Source organism: Pinus tabuliformis, chromosome J (assembly GCF_031772625.1).
Source record: "Pinus tabuliformis cultivar Carrire ecotype Pingquan chromosome J, CPIR1, whole genome shotgun sequence".
In the NCBI taxonomy this organism is placed as follows: Eukaryota; Viridiplantae; Streptophyta; class Pinopsida; order Pinales; family Pinaceae; genus Pinus; species Pinus tabuliformis.
This window is the reverse complement of record NC_142295.1, coordinates 195,618,705-195,626,280: the sequence shown is the minus strand read 5'-3', so window position 1 is coordinate 195,626,280 and position 7,576 is coordinate 195,618,705.

The window sequence follows — 7,576 nt, the reverse complement described above, 5'->3', positions numbered from 1 at the left end:
GAGGTTGGGCATATTCACCCATCTTGGCTAGAATTTTGGCCAATTCATCCTCTTGCAATGGACTTTGCAATGGGATATCTTCGTGTTGCTTTATTTCTACCTCCTCCTGCCCAGGCTGCTTAGCCTCTTCCTCTGTTTCTCCTTCCTGATTCCCTTCCAATCCTTTCTCATTCTCTTCCCCTTCCAATTACGGGGGTTGCTCATCCCCTGAATCATCTATCTCCATTTGTTGGCTAGTATCCCCTTGGGAATTTTCCAGCCTCCCTCTAATTCGTGCCAATCTGACTAATTTCCTCCGTTTCAATGATCTATCTGGTGCGCTGGTAGCATGCTTACGTTTTGGGGCCGGCATAGTCAATCCCCCTTCTATCATGGAAATTAGCTCTTCCCAGCTGCTCTGTTGCTGAGCAAGACTGTGGCTAACTATTAGCCATATCAGCCCATGGTGACTTACTACCGATTCTACATGTTGTGATTTCTTCATACTTTAGGCGACATCATGAAGTAATGAATTTAAAAATGCAGGCAAGTTCACAGAGCATTTCTCTTTTAATACATCTAAGAGTTTAAGGTGTCGTGGTCTTACCACGTCTTTCCTACCTTCACAGGTGATGTAGCTCTGGATGATCTTCGCCAATTCTGGCCACTGCTCGCCCAATGCTGCTGGTAGGACTCCCTTTCCTCTGACTGTTAGGTTTTGGCCTTCATCTTGGAAGATCTTCATGATCTTACGTAGTCTCTCCTTCTTTAGAGTCCACACAGGTCCAGTCGCTGGTAGTCCCGAGACCTCTACAATTACATCATCGGTGACTGCTATGTGTCTCCTCCTTACTGTGGAGTGATATTCTTGCAAGTTCTGCAAGAATTATATTGCTACGGTCTCGTTGAATTCCTGTAAATGATTAAGATAAACTAACCATCCTGCCCTTACTAGGATTTCTCGTGCAGCATCAGAAACTATCAATACCTGTGGTTCTCTCCGAATTGATCTTCCTACCATGCTTTAGCTTACTGTAAAAACACAGAGACAGCAATGGAACAATAGGCTATTCAAACTGTTAGAAATACAGAGGAAATAAAGAAACAGCAGGGTTCGTTCAAATCATAGGTTACTTACTAATTGCTGCAGAGCATAATATGGAAATGGCTTATGAACAACAAGCCATGCAGATTGAAAACAATATACCGTTGAGCCTTGCTATTTCCAAGTAAACATTTTTTCGAATAATAGTCTAACACGTATACTAGTAAATTATGAGGTCACCTACCTCCCCCCTACAATGTGATGGGCCACCCTCGGCCGTCAAATGAGGGAGTGGCGTGCTGACCTGCTATAGTACAGAGTCATAAAGGAATAGCGTAAGCAGAAATGCCATGTTTTACAAAAGGAGTAGATTACCGAATTTGAGGTGTATAGGAGTATCGCTTAACAAATAAGAGAATTCTATGATATGATGCGAGGCTGGGAGGATAGGAGAGTTGACATGCACAAAAAGTCTGATGCAGTCATTATCAACTTTTTCCATCATGATTGGCTGTAATAGATTTTCATGTGTTTAATGGTTCGGGGAAATGATATACATAATCTCATGTGACATATTACAAAGGTATAAGACAAAGAAGGGTGTTAATGATTACTATTGGTGTATAAGGAATGTGACTTCAATACCATTAACAGAGCTCTGCTACCAACAGGTGTCCATAACCTTGACAGAGTTGTTTGTTTCACCCATGGAACCATGATCCTTTGTGTATGCTTAGGAAGTGTTGTACAATGTCAAAATGGAGGCCATTATGCTGGCTTGGTAACCAGTTAAACCATAATGCCATTCACCAGGAAGGAGTGAAAGGTGGGCAGGTCGGCTCGTGATGAGACCTCCTATTCCAAGGACTCTTTATTTTTTCTGATGTGCCTCTTGGATCATATCCCTGGTGTGGTGGCCATAGTGGGAATGCCACTTCACTTTCTTCCTTATGATCATGGTAGGCTAGCTCTTGATGAGACCCCCTATCCTGCATTTGACAACCCATAAGTTATATAATCATTTTTCTCTTTATTTTTTCTTTTTATAAAGTACTTTCCTATGTATACACAAAGGGTGGTTCAACACTCCTTAAGAGTAGGAATGGTGGAAGAAGTCTTAACATCTCAATAGAAAAATATACCCTTTGTTCTTATTCCTTAATAATGATGAAAGAAGATTATGAGAATTTTTTAAAAAGAACCACCATGATAAAGATAAGCAATCATATCAGTATTAGTAGGATAATGACAGCAAAAGTGATGGATAATTGTGTCCTTTCCTCTTTCCTCTTATCAATTCAAAGCAATTTCCTGTAAAAATAGCGATTTTCATATGATTTACTGATTTCAGTATGCTCTAGTTTTGTATCCATTGCATAAGTGTATAACTGTGCTCCAAAAAGACTTGAAATTATCATATATTGAGAAGAACGGCAGTTGTCCTTTAATTGGAATAGCAAGAAGAATAAGCATCAAAAGGGAAGAGCAAAAAGTACAAGTGTTGTTCCTTTGGAAAAGGAACAGCAGAAAATGCCATTGCCATTCCTTTGGAGAAGGAACAGCAAAAAAAAAAACGCAAGTGCTGTTCCTTTGGAAAAGCAACAACAAAAACCAAAAGTGTTGTTCCTTTGAAAAAGCAACAACAAAAAATACAAGTGTTGTTCCTTTGGAAAAAGAACAATAAAAACCAAGAGTGTTGTTGCTTTTGAAAAGGAACAACAAAAAACAAGAGTGTTGTTCCTTTGGAAAAGGAACAACAAAAAATGCAAGTGTCGTTCCTTTGGAAAAGGAACAAAAAAAACCAAAAGTGTTGTTCCTTTGGAAAAGGAACAGCAAAAATCACAAGTGTTGTTCCTTTTCCAAAGGAACAGCAAAAACCAAAAGTGTTGTTCCTTTGGAAAAGGAACAGTTAAAAAAACACGAATGTCATTCCTTTGGAAAAGGAACAGCAAAAACCAAAAGTGTTGTTCCTTTGGAAAAGGAATAGCAAAGTGAAAAAGTAACAGCTCATACAAAATGTGTTATCCTTTTAGAAGAGGAACAGAAAAACGAAAGCGTTGTTCCTTTGGAAAAGGAACAGCAGAAAAACAAAAGTGCACACAAATGTTGTCCCTTTGGAAAAGGAACAACAAAAACAATAGTGTTGTCCCTTTTGAAAAAGGAACAGTAGAAAAATACAAGCTGAAAGAAAGGAATCAGCAAGATAGTGAAGGTGTTGTTCCTTCTAAAAGGAACAACAAAAACAATAGAATTGCTGATTCTTCAAAAAGGAACAGAAAAGTGCAAAAAATATGTACAGAGAATAACTTATGCTAACAAAGCAAAAGAATTATGTAAAAACAGTTAAATCACTTTAATGAACCACAGGTGAGGAAGATTTCTCTTCCTTCACCAAAATTTGCATGTCGAAATCTTCGCGGAGTTGCTGGTAGAAGGATTCCTGAGTAAGTGGTTTGCGGTATAGTCGAACTCGGTGGCCATTTGCCTTGAAGGTATGTCCAGATCTGTCAATGGTGATTAGGGTAAGGGTGCCATTATCATGTACCTTTTGGATTTCGTATGGCCCCAGCCAACGAGTCTGAAGCTTCCCAGGAAAATCCTGAAACCTGGAATCGTATAAGAGCGCCCAATCTCCTTTGCGGAAGACTTTCTTTTTAATGAGAGCGTCATGCCATTTAGCTCGCTGCTGTTGGATTAATGTAGTATGTTGAAGGGCAGAGAGCCTGATCTCATCTAGCTCATTGATTTGTTGTAATCTAGTAATCTGTTCCTCGTTTAGATCTAGACCAACTTCTTATGTTGTTTGCAATGTTTGGATTTCGAATTCTATGGGAAAAATGTGTTCCTTTCGGAATACCAATTGGTATGGTGAATATCCAGTAGTGCTTCTCCATGCTGTTCTGTAAGCCCACAAGGCTTCTGGTAATCTTGCAACCCAATCGTGTCTATGTGACGCAATGGTTTTTGTCAAGATTGCTTTTATTATTTTATTGTTGGTTTCTACTTGACCGTTTGCCTGTGGGTGGTATGGAGTATTAATTTTATGCTAGATATGATAGTTTTTTAGTGTTGCGGCAATTATGTTACCAGTAAACTGTGGTCCACCATCTGTAATTATGTCTCTTGGAAGCCCATATCGCACAAATATATGGAACATGAACTGTATGACAGAATCCTCTGTAGCTCTCAGCAATGCCTCTGATTTAACCCATTTGGTGACATATTCTGTTGCCACCAGAATATATGTTTTCTGGTTCAAGGACGGGTTAATTGGACCAACAAAATCAAGGGCCCATCGCTCGAATGGTTCAATAACCAGTTGTGGATTCAGGGGCATTTCGTCAGACTAACCAGGGCATCTTGTTCTTTGGCAACTGTCACAAGCTTGAACGAACTTCTTTGCATCTTTGAAGATCATAGGCCAATAATACCTTGTTTGGAGCACCTTATGTCTAGTTCTCCAATCGGCAAAGTCTCTGCCACATGGTCCATCATGACAAGCTTTCAAAATGTCAAAAATTTCATCCTCCCGGACGCATCTCCTGATGTGCATATCTACTCCTGTATGGAACAGGTAGCCCCCAATCCAGGAAAATCGAGCACTTCGTTGGACAATCTGTTTCCGTTCATTGGGGGTCAGATGTTTCAGTAATTTGCCTACCGCTAAGTAATATCAGCATACCAGGGTGTTTTAACAGTGACAACGAATAGATGCTCATCTGGAAATTGATCTTCAACTGCTGCTGCATCCAAAGGTTTGGGCATCCATGAGAGAAAGTCAGCTACAGGATTTTCTTTTCCAGGGCAGTCCTTGATTGTGATATCAAATTCCTGCAATAAAATCAGCCATCTAGTTATTCTACCATTTGTGATCTGTTTATTTGCTAAATACTTTATGGCAGAGTGATCTGTATACAAGATAACAGGATATCCAATAATGTAATGCCTAAACATATTGACAGCATGCATTACAGCTAGAAATTCCTTTTAAGTAACGGTATAATTCAATTCAACAGGGGATAAATTCTTGCTAATATAATAAATTGCATATGGTTTTTTATCTTCTTCCCGCCCAAGGACTGCTCCAATAGTTGTATCTGAGGAATCTGATGAAATTTGAAATTGCAAGTCCCAATTTGGTCCTCTAAGGACTGGGGTTGTTGACACAAGCCTCTTCAGATCCTGGAAAGCACAGTCACATTTTTCTATCCAAAGAAAGTCAACATTACCTGTCAGTGAATATAGAGGTGCAACAATATACGAAAAATGTTCTATAAACCTTCTATAATAACCATAAAATCCAGGAAAACTGCGTACCTCTGCTTGAGTGGTAGGAGTGGGAATTAGCAAAATTACTTGAATTTTGGCTGGGTCTACCTGTATTCCAGCTGCTGAGATATAATGGCCTAGAATAAGTCCTTCAGTCATCATCATATAGCATTTTTCATGGCTCAAACAGAGCCTAGTGGAAATGCAGTGCTAGAGAACTTTTTCCATTGTGTCCAATGCTGGATCAAAATCGCCTCCGTATGGTGTAAAGTCATCCATGTATACTTCGATCCCTTCATTTATTAAGTCTGAAAAGATGCTGAGGATAGCCCTTTGAAATGTGGCAGGACAATTGCATAAACCAAAAGGTAAAACTTTGTAGGCAAATGTTCCCTAAGGACAAGTAAAAGTGGTTTTGTCTTGGTCTTCAAGGGCAATCTGAATCTGATTGTATCCACTGAAGCCATCTAAGAAAGAAAAGAATTTCTTTCCTACCAGAGTGTCTAATACTTGGTCAATGAATGGAAGGGGAAAGTGGTCTTTTTGTGTTGCTTTATTTAGTTCTCTATAATCTACACAAATTCTCCACTTCCCATTCTTCTTTGGTACCACGACAAGTGGAGAGACCCATTTACTATCGGAGATAGGATAGATGAAGTTCATATCTAAAATTTTTTGAAGTTTAGCTTTTACAATGTCTTTTAGGTGAGGATTAAGTCTCCTTTGTGGTTGGCAAACAGGTCTCACATCTTTTTCTATGTAAATGTGGTGTGTACATAATTGGGGATCAATTCTTTTCATATCAGGGTAGTCCCATGCAAATGCTTCTTTATATTTCCTCAGTAGTTGGATGAGCTTCTCTTCTTGTTCGGGAGTCAAGCTGGCATTAATGTTTAAAATATTTCCTGGGTCAATTTGTACAATTTTACTATTTGAGACAGAGGTAGTAGGTATTGTTTGATCATGCGTATCTTTAAGAGGATCTTCTTCTCATCCATTATCAAATGTTTCTTCTATCATGTGACATTGTATTCGGGATCTGGTTTCAGTTTGGCTAATAAAATTGTTAACAGCATCATCTTCTGTTTGGTCTTTAAAATCGAGGGCCTCTTCTATGGTTAATGGAGATCTAATATTTTCGGTAAGGTATGATACAGGATGCTTGTTAGTTTTTATTATTGTGACACTTGGCTATGTTGGGGGATATAAAGCTAGAATCTTGATATTTGCCCCCCTAGCTATGGTCATACTGCCTTGTCACCAGCTGATATAAGCATCAGCAGTTGCAAGCCAAGGTCTACCTAAAATCAATGGAAGTCCATCGAGTCAGTTTTTGGGGTTTATTATCAAAAAATTAGCCGGATACTCCCAGGAGTCACTGGATACCATGACATCATGTAGTGTGCCTTCTGGCCAAACCATAGATCGGTCAGCCAGTTCTAATAAAGTGGAGGTTGGTTCTACTGATGTAATGCCCAGTTTTTGGCAAGTGGTGGTTGTTAAGATATTAATTGCAGCTCCTAGATCAACTAAGGCATTTGAGAAGGTTTGTCCATTGATTTGTACGGTTACTATTAGATTTCCTGGGTCTTCGTATTTAATGGGTGTTTCTTTCCCTGATAATAAATCAGATAGAGTGCCAACTACTTGGACTTTTGGGTTGCTTGTTATTTTCCTCCTTGGTTTCTTTATACATAGCTCTTTGATAGTCTTTGCATATATCGGAATGTCTTGAATGGCTTGGAGGAGTGGGATTTTTATGTACAAGTTTTGTAGTTCTCCCAGAATGTCAAAATTAGAGTATTGTATAGGTCAAGGTATAATTAGGTGTTTTGGGAATGGAGGAGAGGATGTGGTTGCTGGATTATGAATTTGTTGTCTGATCACTTCCTCTTCTTGCGGCAGTTGTTCCAAAGGTAATTGATTTTTAACTTGAGCTATTTTATCTCCCTTTGTTTTAATGATACGCCTAGATCTTAATTGAAGATCATTACACTCCCTTATATCAGTTCCTATCTCTGGTGTCTCAATTATTTGAATGGATTGGACCGGTCTATTATTTTGATTGGGGTTGGGTTTGGCTGGGAGTTGCGGTCTTAAGTTAGGCTGTGGGTTTTGTTGTAATGCTGGTAGTGTAGGTTAAGGGAGTGGAATGGTTCCTATTGGCTGATTCATCGGTCTTTGCCAGTTTGTCTGCCAGGCTTGACTGTGTGAAGTAGGAGGAGCCCATTGTGTTGGATATGCATTGTTTTGCCAATATGGTGGGATATAGGGAAAATTTTT